At 43.4% G+C, this 13793-nt stretch overlaps 2 protein-coding genes across 5 annotated transcripts in view; one reads left to right on the forward strand and one right to left on the reverse strand.

The window, feature by feature from the left end:
* LOC109282109 (dynein axonemal heavy chain 14-like) overlaps window positions 1-5248 on the reverse strand; it is a 38332-nt gene extending 33084 nt beyond the window's left edge. Inside the window, exons 1-2 of the mRNA XM_059724251.1 lie at window positions 5064-5248; window positions 2983-3092 (exon numbers count right to left, since the gene is read on the reverse strand). The gene's annotated coding sequence lies outside the window, so the exon portion shown is untranslated. The remainder of the gene's footprint in view (window positions 1-2982; window positions 3093-5063) is intronic.
* Window positions 1-13793, forward strand: part of LOC132244850 (uncharacterized) — a 95674-nt gene that overhangs the window by 27388 nt on the left and 54493 nt on the right. The window lies entirely within an intron of this gene.

Genomic DNA, 13793 nt, shown 5'->3' on the forward strand with positions numbered 1-13793 from the left:
TGTTCTGTTTACAGTAAAGAACATCTAGCAAAGTAGATTAGATGTCAGTTTATATGCTCATAAAAATCCTGATCCCGCTGGGTCAGGATACAAGGGAGATCAGGAGAGAGAGACCTGATGGTGGGAGTCTACTAAAGGCCTCCCTCCCAAGAAGAGGAGAGTGATCAGGCATTCTCTGAGGAACAGACTGAGGCAGCTAACACTAGAGACATGATCGTCAGGGGTGACTTTAACTAACCTGACATCTGTTGGAAGGATCACTTGGCCACCTCCGGCAGGTCAGCCAACTTCTTGGCAACAACAGACACTGCTTCTGATACAGGTTGTGCAAGGGCCCACCAGGGGTAAGGTGACTCTGGATCTAGTGCTGGCCAAAGGTGATGACATCACAGGTGACCTAAGGATTGGTGGTACTCTGGGAGACAGCGATCATAACTTGGATAGGTTCACCATCCACCAGAAAACTGGGAAATCAGACAGCAGAACAGCAGTCCTGGACTTCAACAAGGGAGATTTTGCCAAACTCAAGAGGCTAGTTGGAGAGACCCTCAGCAACCAGCAACTGGACAACTCAGGAGTTCAGGAACAGTGGAGCTTCCTTAAGGAGGCAATTCTCACAGCCCAAAAACAGGCTATCCCCATGCGAGGAAAAAACAGGAAAGGAACCAAAAAACCCACATGGCTCAACAGCAATATTAAAAAGCTTCTGAACAAGAAAAATGAAGCATATAAACAATGGGAGAATGACTCGGTAACCAGAGAAGAATATACCTGTATTGCAAGGGCCTGCAGATAGGAGACAAGGAAAGCCAACGCAGGCATGGAGATCAAGATGTCAACCAGAATAAAGGCAACAAAAAGTCCTTCTACAGATGCAAGGGAGCAAGAAAAAGTCAGACTCCACTGTGGAGCCCCTACTGAATGCTCAGGGGCAGCCCACAGTTGATGACCATGAAAAAGCTGAGCTCCTAAATGTATACTTCACATCAGTATTCCTGAAATCAAACAGGGGCTGTTCAGCTGACCAGAGGCCCAGGGAACATGGGGAAGACAACAAACTACACAAAATCAGTCCTGAACAGGTGAGGGATCTCCTGTAACACTTGGATGCCTTCAAGTCTGCTGGGCCCAACAACCTGCTCCCAAGAGTCCTGAAAGAACTGACTGAACTAATAGCAGCACCACTGGCAAAGCTTTTTAGTGGAACTTGGGAGTGGTCCTGGATGACTGGAAGAGAACCAATGTGGTGCCCATCTTCAAGAAAGGGGAGAGGGATGACCCTGCCAACTACAGGCCAGTCAGTCTGACCTCAGTCCTGGGTAAAATCTTTGAAAATTTTATTACGGAGACCATCATTTGTGAGCTGGAAATGGACAGGGTGTTAAGTAATCAGCACGGCTTTGTCAAGGGTAGATCATGACTGACAAACTTTGTGTCCTTCTACGACCACGTAACTAGCCAACTGGATGAGGGACACGTGGTGGACATGATTTACTAAGACTTCAGTAAAGCCTTTGATTCTGTTTCCCACGGGGTTCTCTCAAACAAGGTTGCAGGTGCCGGACTTGACAAGTCTACAGTGAGGTGGGTGGACAATTGGCTTAGAGGCTGCTCCCAGAGGGTGGTAATTGATGGGATGGCCTCATCCTGGAAGGCTGTCTCCAGTGGACCTGTGCTTGGACCTGTGCTCTTTAATATATTTATTAACTTAGATAAGGGGATGGAAAGCTCAATGATTAAGTTTGCAGATGATACCGAGCTGTGGGGAAATGCAGGCGCATTGAAAGATAGGGTCAAGATCTAGGAGGACCTTGACAGGCTGGACTCATGGGCAAAATGGAATCAGATGAGGTTTAACAGGGATAAATGCAAAGTCCTTTATCTGGGTAGGAAGAACCCTCACCACAACTATACAATGGGTGGTGGCCCTCTGGCTGGCACAGCATTTGAGTGAGACCTGGGGGTTACGATCAACCAGAAGATGAATATGAGCCAGCAGTGCGATGAGGTTGCCAGGAAAGCAAACAGAGCTCTGGCTTGCATCAGCCAATGTGTGTCCAATAGATCCAGGGAGGTACTCCTCCCTCTCTGTTTGGCACTGGTGACGCCTCAGCTGGAGTACTGTATCCAATTCTGGGCACCACACTTCATTAAGGACATGGATAAGCTTGAAAGGGTACAAAGAAGAGCCACCTGCATGGTCAGGGGCATGGAGGATAGGTCCTATGAGGAGGGACTCGGGGAATTGGGCCTGTTCAGTTCAAGTAAAAAAAGGCTGAGAGGTGACTTGATAGTCGTGTACAGGTACATCAGGGGTGAACACCAAGATTTGGGTGAGCAACTCTTCAGAAAGACACCACAAGAGAGGACGAAGACCAATGGACATAAGCTTATAGAGGGTAAATTCAGGCTAGATATAAGGAAGAATTTTTTCTTTGTAAGGGTTGCCAGAATCTGGAGCACACTTCCAGCAGAGGTGGTGCAGTCACCATCCTTAGAGGTGTTCAGGAGGAAGCTGGACAGGCACCTCGTTGAGCTTGTCTGAGCCCAATAACTTCCTTCCCATGGCAGGGACTGGACTTGATAATCTTACAGGTCCCTTCCAGTTCTACAAGTCTATGATTCTATGATTGTATAAATTAATATGGCATGCATTTTTCCCACCTTATCAGAATCAGAATTATGCTATTTTGGGGCCAGATTGTATACTTTTTACACTACCACAAATGAAGAAAATACAACTGACTTCAATAAAGTTACTCTGGAATTATGTGTGTGCACACAAGATCAGAATCTAGACGTGCATTTACCCTTTGCTGGGATAGTCCTGAGTTATTAAATTTACTTTAGGTCTTGAAACAAATTCAAACTTCCTAGAAATTAAGATAAGGAGTTAGATTTAATATTCTAGCATGTCCCTATCTGTTTGAATTTTAAAAAGTATAAAATGAAGATATAATAGAAAAAAATTATTTTACATACACAGATTCAAAATCCATCTTTCCTTCTTTTACCACTTTGTGTTTCATTTCTGTGTTTTTTCTGTAAACTGCTGTGCGGAGTAAAGTAGCATTCTTCTCTGTTGAAGGTGGCTGGGAAGAAAAGGAGAGTAGAAACATTAATAAATATTGAACTGATCATATACTGAAGTCAACTTAAAAGGTAGAAGTAAGACTTTCAAAAGTATGCACTGGGTGCATTTATACATGCACTTTAATGTGGAGCTAATTGGTCTACTCCACAGTAAAGTATCATAGGACACATCAACACAGGCATTTACTTCATCCTAGATGTACTGTGCAGTAAGCTACTGCACATTAAGGGGTTTTGGGTAGGTGTCTATTAGGGGTGTGCGAAGTGGGCCTTATTCTATTCAGATTTGGTCTGATTCAGAGGACAGTGATTAGATTCACTGATTTGGATCACCGCTCTAACTCAAGTCGGTCGAATCCGAATCTGAAGATTCGATTCTGATTCAGAGAATCAGCGATTTGTCCATAGACACAGCTTTAAATGTTTTTTCTACATACCTCGAGGTATCAGGCATGGCTCATAAACGCTGAGATGGTGGGGTGGATGGAGCGTCCCACAGAAGCGCGAAGAGGGCCCCCGCGTGCTCGGCAGTGGACCCAGAAGTGGACCAGAAGTAGTTCTAGTCCACTTTCAGGTCCGTCACCAAGCACATGGGAGGGACCCCCCGCAACTCCCGGCTTGGCGATCGGCTGTGGGGGGACCCCAGGTGCCCACCCAGACCCAGGAGACACCAATTGCCGCTGAATCAGGACAAATCTCCTCCGAATCGAATCAGGAACCGAAGCTTCGCACAGCCCTAGTGTCTATACATGTGGGACTTAGGGAGATTTGCTCCCAGTTGTCTGCAGCCCTGCAATGCACCCCTGTGGACACCAGGGGGAGCTCCAGGGCCCCCCAGTGCTAGCTCAGAGGTTGGCAGAGAACATGGAGCCAGTAGACACCTGTCTCCTGGCCCCAGGGGGGCTGCCTGCTGCTGGGGTGGGAACAATGTCCTCCTGCCCCGGCAGGAGGGAGTTCCTGGCCTTGGCTCGCCAATCAGGAGCATGAGGCTTGAAAAGAGCAGCAGGGGAGGGGCAGGTCCCAGTCCCCTGCCCTGATCCACCAGTGGGGCAGCTAACTCACTTCTAGCTGCCCCCTCAGTGGATCACGGCAGGGGGCTGGGACCTGCCCCTCCCGTGCAGCTCCTTCTAAGCCCTGTGCCTCGATCGCCCAATTGGGCCACAAACTGGGACCTGCCCCTTACCACAACAGTTCCCAGAGAGCCCCTTATCTCCCAGCCTGAGCCCCACGGTCACAGGGCACAGGCTGGAAGGCCCTTATCTGGAAGACACTTACCCAATTGTGGGGTTTGGGGTGGGAGATAAGGATCTTCCAGCCTCAGCCCTGCAAGTGCTAAATGCTAAATGTTTCATTGACAGATATTATATATTATTTTATTTTATATGGTATATAAAGTTCTCTTTCCTATTTTAGTTACATAAAAGATATATTTTTTTAAAATTATAACTACAAAACAAAAAAAAATCCTGATGAACACCCTGCAATCCACAGCAATGATTTAAAAATATAAATCAATGAAATCATTTAAAAAAAAAATCAATAAAATTGTATGGAGTGAACTCAAGACAAAAATACAGCAATTGAGTTTCAAATACCCAAAGTATTATCAGATAATTGAACCATACTAATTTACACTAACAACTGAAAGATCTAAAATGAAGTAGTGATATTTACAAATTATCATTTAAGCGAACAAACACAAAAAAGGGTCATAATAATAAAAACTAAAATGTAATGCATTCATGCATTTGTTAAATGCAGTTTAGTTTACATCATCATCATTCTTTTTCTTATAATAAAACATATTGTTAAATATTGTGTAAAAGTAAGAAATAAGAAATCTCTCCATAGCTCTCTGCTTTGGAGACAGTGAGAGGGTAAAAAGTAGTATAAAAGTTGGAGAGGCTCTAATGTAATAGGTCTCTAACAAAAATAATTTATTCCATTAAAAACAACACTGAATTTCTCACCAGTGCACTGCTGTCTCCCTGAATGCTAAAAGCTTGTTCATGAATAATATACTTTCTTTCTACCATATGTGGTACTTCTGTGTTCTCAGGTCCCAGCTGGAGACGAGATGCCAGTTTTGTTTTTGGCACTATATTCTGTCTGTCCATGTGGGTTAGGTGACTGTTGTCCTAATGATGAAAAACAGTTTCTGGGTATGAATCAGCAAGTAATGATTACACCTCCATTATACTTTCATGATAAATTTTCCAAACACTTAGAAAGCATTGCATATATAAATCACAACCCAGTGCAATACAGATGTAAAAAAGGATAACAACAGTCTTAGGGGGTATTGGGCAAAGATGTATGCTGTAGAGACAAGGAGGTATTACCACCAATGCGCAAGGCATTTGTACAACCTCATTTTGAATAGCGTGCAGTTTTGTGGTCACTGGTTTTCAAAATTGATTAACTTAAACTGGAACAAAGTACAAAGAAGGGACACTAAGATGGCCATGGGAATGGAGACCTTTTCTTATGAAAGAAAATTAAAGGAATTGGCTTTCTTAGTTCAACAAAACTGAGATTGAGAGAGGATATGATCCCTCTTTATAAGTACATTCAGGGGATGAATATTAAGGGAAAGCTTAGGAGAAAATACTAGAAGAAAAGCTTTGGGGGCTGAAAAACAATACCAGCACAAGATCAAATGTCTACAAACTAGTTAGAAATATTTAGATTGGAAATAGAAGATTTATAATTACTAGTGAGGGAAGTTTTGGAATGGTCTTGCAAGCTAAGGAGTATTGGGGGCAGCCCTAATTCCCTTTAAGATTCAATTAGATAAATTCACCAATGACACCAAACTTTGGGGCAAAGGAGTGAACAGACAGAGGCCAGGTCTATCTACACTACAAAATTTTACTGGTGTAGCTTCTTGTCAAAACCTTCCACAAAGAAGTTATACAGTAATGACAAAAAGGTATGTTTACAGGTCCAACACATGTTGCTTGAAAGGATGATTCAACTATACTGGCAGAACTTTTGCCAATATTAATTTCATGTGCCATAGAAAGTTTTGCCAATAGAGAGAAGCACATTTGAACCAGCTGCCTACAGAGCAAAACTCTATTAATTATCTCCATTCAAAGAAAGGAAAGTTTTCATGCACAGAGTCATTTTCTTATGATCTGTATACACACAGGTTTGTACTGATTTATTTAAAGTAATGAAAATCTCCAGTAGACATACTTCGGTATTGTTCCTCCAAACACTTACACATTTACTTTTACCACCATAAGTACATGGTAAGAGATGACCAGACCAAGCTTATGTTGATTTCAAGCACACGATCCCTTTTTACTTTAAAAGATAACTTGAACAGCCACATACCAAGTTTAAAATAATTTAAAAGTGCCTACATGCAAAGTTACTCCGAATTTGAGGACTATGTGTACATCAGAAACACATTATTGGTACAGAAATTCCAGTATATGGTGAAATGCAGAATTGTAAATGTAATTCATTATAAATGAATTACATTTCAGTCATTAAAACTGAAATGATCAATTTTGTAAGAGCCACCCCCAAAGAATCAAGAGCTGCTGGGCAAGAGAGACAGCAGTTGCCTCAAGGACCATCACAATGAATGTGCAGGAACATAAACTGAAATCAAGTCAGAACTATAAACTGGTTACATTTTTTAATTTAGTACATATACTGTACTGTAATGGTTCAGTAAGAAACTGTAAAACTGTACTGTAACACTGTATAATACATTTCATTACCTATACTATACAAAGCTGTACAAACATGTCCTTCTAAATAATATTAAGATCTACCTGTGCACCCTAGGATTTTGTCCAGGACATCACTACTTGATAAAAGATACCCTTTTTGGTGTTAACTAAGGAGAGAGCACCAAGAAGTGAGCAAGTAGATGTTTCTGTACAGTCTGCTTCTTCTCCTTCCCTATTTGGCGTTTTCACATGTACAATTTCATCAACAATGGAATCAACAGACACCCCTGGAGCCACCAAAATATCATTATTCACACAGATCTAATTTTCAAGTGATTTGTGTCACTCCAGGAGAAATATCTGTTCTCTCACAAACCCCTGTCCTCTTAGTATATCAGGATTCACACAAACTTCTTGTAGCAAATGTTTATCTTGTTATTGAGGTTCCATTGGTCATATTCCCACTTCATACCAGCAGCTAAGTGGTGATGACTGACTACATGTTTCTCTATGTAAACACTACCATTTCAATGGGATGAAGAATACTAATGCTTAGTTTCATCTGTTTCTAAGTTTACTATATTTTTTCCAGTCATTCTGATCAGAAATTTGTCTTCGTAGCATGATTTCTTTATATAATGGCTCCAACACAGAGGAGCAGAAGAATGGAAGGAATTTCACTCTCACATTTTCTAATGTCTTGAGGACCAAGGTGTTTTTGCACCATTTTCATGAAGCCTGAAAAGCTATTTTTTAAACGGCTCTATGGTCATACAAGCCTTGTGACTGTCCAATGCATGGCAAACCCTTTATATTTTTAAAGTACCTAGGGAATGGGTGAGTGGCCTGCGGCCAGCATGTGGGTCAGATTGGGTGCACGGATCCCCTCCCTCTCCTCCTCCCTCAGCATACCTGATCCAGCAGCTGCTGGAACTGGCACTGTGCAGATCTCAGAGCAGCTGGAACGGGGCTACATGTGGCACAATCCAGCCGAAGCAGCAGCACATGGGCACCCGCTCCAGCCAGTTCAGAGCACACATTGCACTTACGCTTCCTCTCCTCTAATGCAAACAAACCAACAGCAGCTTGGGATACAGAACACAAAGAGACAGGGTTTGTCACGTGACATCTCATATGTAAGTCCTGTAGCTGTGTGGAGTACCCCACAGTGCATAACATAAGGCAATCTTGCATGATGCAAGCTCCTGCTCTGTTTTGGCATTAATCCGCTGGTGTGTTTGCTGTTGAAATGTGCTGCACTGCTCACAACACCATATCCAGAAGCCTCACATTATGCTAATTAAACTGATATGTTTCACTGTTCTGAAATGCATGATACCAGAATGTAACCGCCTAGACCTGCATAGGGAACAGGCTGGGGATTTGCATGTTGCCCATCAAACCAAAACGTTGGTTCTAACCATACTTGGTATGCCAAAGTGCTCCCAGTGCAGATGCAGTTCACACTGGCCAAGTTCTGTTTGGCACGTGTATAATATAACCACCCCCTGCCCAGATGCCAGACATAATCCACTGTACTATCAGGCTTTTAATTAAAAAGGGCAATTTGACTTGTAGATGGGGCAAGGGGCTAGAGTCCAGTTTCAGGACTAGCGACTGATTTTCCAGTTTTGAACATGTCCTATGCTACCAGGCATCTTTCTGTTGCCAGCAGTGGCTTTACAGTGTCCTAGATCACAGGACATCAGTGTGATTTCCAAAGTTTGGCCAGAAGCTGCTTTGAATGGATGCCATTTAGCCCCCTCCACCTACATTTCACTGCCCTGCCCAACTCAGCTCCTACAAGCCTCCCCCCTGCCTGTTCCCTGGCCTGTCCCAGACCGAGCTTCACTGCTGGATGACCTTGCCAGGTCCCTTCCAGCGCTGCTTTCCTGTCATCCATCCCTGATTCATACAACGTCCATCCAAACATATCTATCTGTAAGGCAAGGGCAACTAAGCAGTCTCTCCAGAAGGTAAATGCAGATCCAGAAGGTGGATCTGCGGAGTCGGGACAGATTTTAGTTTTGTCTTACATTCATCTTCCTATCTTAATATCTTTGTTTCTAGCACAACTTTATCAGCAGAAGGATCAGCTTCCTTTTCTTTGACCTTATTTTTTTATTTAATTCTTTCTAACTTTGTTTTCCTGGACTTTATTTTTACATGGCTTCTTTTCTCTCAGGTAACACCAATGCCCTTGTACATTATGTACAGTCCTGCTTTATTACACGACTTGGAACAACCAAACCTAATGAACTTGAAGGATTTTTTTTTAAAACGGTGTTCAAACGGCAGGAAAATGCTTTGACTGACAGGTTGCTCCTACAGTTTCTCTCCCCACCTTCCCTTGATAATACGCTTCATATGAGGAAGACCAAAAAAAACTCCAAACAAACCAAACAGCCCTCCCAAGAGCCGTGGGGCCAGGGGGCAGCGCCTTGCCCTGGACTTCTCCTGCCCCTCGCCTCCGCCATCTGTGGGGTCTCTGGGGCTGCCAGAGCCGCCCACAGCAGAGTCCTCGCTACTCCGCCCCCGCAGCAGCGCGGCGCTGAGCCCAGAGCGGGGGCCGCTCCCGCAGCCCCGCCCTCGCCCCGCTCACCATGCTCCACGCGACCGTTACGGCAGTTGTTTCAACCGCCAGCAGCTCGCGCGGAGGGGCGGGGCCGTAACGTAGCCGCTCCTCGCAGGCTCGCCTCGCAGGCCGGGCACGTGAGCCAATCTCCACAGCCGCGCGCGGGCCCCGCTATTGCCGGGTGTACTGTAATGTCCGTGTACATCATTTCCACCCTTGGATTTCGTATGTGTACAAGCATTTCCACCCTTGGATCAATAATAGTAAAAGTGTTCAAAATGTAGGAATGCAGAACTCTTGGTTCAGAGATGATACCTTTTATTAGCCTGAGTAAGAAATCACAAAATATTATATCTATCGATCGATCGATATCTTTTGCGATATATCAATCGATCAATAGATGTATATTTTGCGATTTCTTAGGCACTCTAATAAAAGGTATCGTCTCTGAACCAGTTCTAGACTAGTTTTGCATTTCGTCTCAGACCAACATAGCTACCAAAGACACCCCTTCAAAATATAGGATCATTTTTAAGGCCACTCATTGATACAGCCAAGGCAGTCTCTGGGAGTCTTAACTGACTTTTCCTTTTCCTGGTGTTTTAGGGGTGGGTTTTTGTTTGGTTGGTTGGTTTTGTTAATATAGTTCATGTTCCAGGTCAAATTAGCCAAATCACTCCCAACTTGTATGGAATGAGCAGAACTCAATGGTTCCAAAAAACCGTATCAATTGAGCGGGCACATGGGCGACTGGTGCCCCCCCAGCAACCAGTCAGCAACCAGGTGGGGAGGTCCCCGGCAGCTGATCATGAGGCAGCCGACTGATCACTGCAGCCGCTTCCGCTCCCGCCTGCCCACCCTGCCTACTGCCTAAGTGGCAAGTGCAGCCTGTCAGGGGGTGCACCGGCGCTCTCAGGGGGTGCACATGCTCCCCTTACACATCACCACTGAGCAGACAGAACTGACTCGTTCTAAATACCATGTGTGACACTGCAACTGGCAAACATCTTCTGTCCCAGGCTCTCACCCTAGGACCTCAGAAACTCCCAAATCTATTGGCAGGCATCCTGCATGCTGACCCAAGCTCAGAAGTCTTGGGGTTCAGATGCCCCCAGATACTGCAGGCAAGCATTCTCCATCCCAGACTCTTTACTCCAGGACTTCAGATACTTCCTACACTCAATCTTAGCCCACAAGAGACAGCTGTCAATGCTTTTTTATGACTACTTGCCTAGAAATAAAGAAATACTTTAACTTTGATGACCCACTTCTCACTCACTGGCAGCTTACAGTGAGCAATATAAAGTAAATAAGAAAAAGACTTATTTGCACCTTTTTGCAGTGAACAACAGTTTTTCAGCAAATGCAATCATTTTGAGTTCCAATACAATAATTTCATATTTAAGACCTAGAAACACTGTTTGGAGCCCCTTAGAGGCCCTACTCATACAACAACACTCCAGGCTCTGCCTGCAAAGGCTAAGGATAAGCCGGGAGACCATAGGCACATGCAACCACATAGGGGGTGTAAACAAGACTCTAGTCACATGCTTAGACAAAGGACACTCTAGGACATGGATGGCCAGGCTAAGTCCAGCCCCCACAGTGGCTGCACCTGCCCCATACCCACTCCCTCCCTCACCATGAGGGCCTTGATCTGCCCCTCCCCATGCCCCTTCCCTCCAACAGACTTATGAGCTGGACGCTGCTCTCCAAGCTGCTGGGCTGCATATCAGCAATTGGATCGGTACTGGCCAATATGGCTGGTCAATAATTGGCCATGGGTATCAGCCCAGAAAATCTTTATCAGTGCACCCCTACATTTAGGTTTTTTTCTGTCATGTCCTTATCCTTCTAAGTCCGTGATTCTCAACCAGGGTGCCATGATGCTGTGAGATCCTTGTAAGGGTGTTGCACAATATTAGCAGTCAGGTGTGTAAACACTGACATATGATTCACAAGAGAATCCCAGACACTTCAAATAGGAATCCAGAGTGTCAAAACATTTCTGACCTGTTGTGGTCTTTCTGAGTTCTTTGTAACAGAAGAATTGCTCTGTTATTTGTCCAGAATCAATGAATGAAAGTAAAGAGCTGGCATTTTCTGGCAGCTCCTTGAGTCAAAAGTTGAGAACCGCTGCTCCATCTATTCTCTTTACTGTCTAATAGTCTAACGCTCCCAATTTTTTGAAAGCTTTTCTGCATCTGAGGCTTTTGGTGTCTGCTTCTGATAATTTGTACTGATAGATCTTTGGATTTTTGCACTTTTACCTGTCGTGGAAACACACGCAGCATACTTTTGGGTCAGGTCAGCAGAAGCTTTTATTCAAAAGAAACTACAGCTGTAGGGGGGACTCCAAAGTGACACGGATTTCCCAAGCACTTGGAAGGGGTTCCCCCCCAAGAGTAAAATCAGGAGGCTTATATACTTTTTAACAGTTGCTTACAACTCACGTGATCATATAGTGGAGTTTGCTAGAAAAAGCAGCTACAAACACTAGCTCATACTGCTTTGCTGTTATCAGGATGGGAACTACGGGGGAGACAAGAAATAACACCCTTCTTGCACCTGGAAATCAGGGTTGTACATACTTTTTTTCTGCTATCTTCAAGGCCGTGGTGAGCGAAGCAGTTGCAGAGGAGTTACAAAGAACAAACACTTTCCCTTATCTGTTCTACTATACAGAGCCAGCAATTCCCCACAAAGCGGTTATGTCATCTTATAACTTGTATGATCAAAGTTTAAGGCATTTATTTTTTTTCTGATTCCACATACCTCAGGCTTTCTAATCCATATTTTATTTTGTAAAATATAATAGTATATTCCTTTGTTGCATTCTGTTAGACCATTTTTCCATTTTTCAAAAGGTATCTGTTTAGTTCAGGTTAAAGGTTATTATCTCTTGAACCTTTTGCTATTTAGTTATACTATTCTCTCTTCACACGTGCTTATTTTTTGGTTTGGGGCAAACATACCTTAAGTTTATGCTCAAGGCTTAAGAAGTATACTGGGCATGGTATGTCTCCCTTTGAATGGTAGAAGGTTTTTAACTAACTCCCTCTTTAAAATTCCAGGATTGGTGGCATAATGCCAGATCTTGGTGAAATTCCCATGTTGATTTTGAATGTAATTGTGTTGTGTCACTTTTACTTAGGACAGTGGTGCTCAGTCTCCAGCCTGTACGCTGAATCCAGCCTGCAGGACTGTATCATCTGGCCTGCAGGGCTCCCCCTGGGTCCAGAAACTTGACAGCAGGGAAGCGATTGTAGCATCTATAGCTGTGGCTTCCAGAGCCGCAGCATTTAACATGGCCGACATTTTGGGCCTGTAGGGAGCCCTGTGAGCTGGGTGACGCAGCCCCGCATGTGGCTCGCACACAGGATCACACTGCAGCCAGATCCAGCACATGAGACTGAGCACAGGGTTGAGTTTCAGCTGGATCCAGGGCACTAACTCCATGCTGGATCAGGCCTGTGGACCAACCCTAGTTACTTCTATCAGTTTGGTATTACTTTTTACCTAGAAGACACAGAAAGGCACTTCAGAAGTTCTTCAGCAATGTATCAAACGTAAAGAAATTGAAAGCCTTGTTTTTAATGTGCCTTATGAGACTTCCTTGGACATTTAAAAAAAAACCAAAATGAAAGCAAAGTCCTTATAAGATAGTATAATCAGTTGTTATTTACTGGACTCCAACCAAAGCAGAATTTTAAAAGGTCAAGTTATTTAGTATTTCAAGAACTGAATTTTTGCCTAGTATCTTCAAATCAGATTGATTAAATTTTCTTGAGGCCCCTGATAATGCCATCTGAGTAGTGGTTTATTATAGTTTTCTTTTATTATTTTAAAAAAAGAAAAAACAACTAAAGCTGTTTATTTTAAGGGTATCCTATCTAAACACCCAGACTCTGCTGAAAACCTGAAAGGAAAATAAATCTGCTCAGATCTAGTTAATCCATACTTGGTTTATCCTCATATGGGTATCCTACAGATTTAAATGGTGACTAATCTTTGATTTGTTAATCTGAAGTGCTTAAATCCAAATAAAATATTGGGTTTGCAAAGACATTCATATTAATTAGGTCTGGCTGGATGAATTAGAAACAACTAGCACACTAAATGGAATCTCAAAAAAATAACAAAAGCCTCACTTTGCTACACATATGGGGATCGTTTATTTTCCCATTGATACATCAGCAATGCAGCTCCTAGGAGATGCTATCAAACAGCAAGGAAAGTACAGTCTCATTAGAATTTTTTAAAAGATATATTCAGTTGTAGTTATCTTCAACTGCTAAACCACTTGGGTATAAACTTGAACCTACAAACATTTTATTTTTGTTAACATTGGGTTAAAGTAAAAGAGGGGACATGATAGCAGTCTTCAAATACTTGAAGGACTACCATAAAAAAGGGGGAAAGCACTTTTTCTCCCT

The sequence above is a fragment of the Alligator mississippiensis genome, chromosome 1 (assembly GCF_030867095.1).
Source record: "Alligator mississippiensis isolate rAllMis1 chromosome 1, rAllMis1, whole genome shotgun sequence".
In the NCBI taxonomy this organism is placed as follows: domain Eukaryota; kingdom Metazoa; phylum Chordata; order Crocodylia; family Alligatoridae; genus Alligator; species Alligator mississippiensis.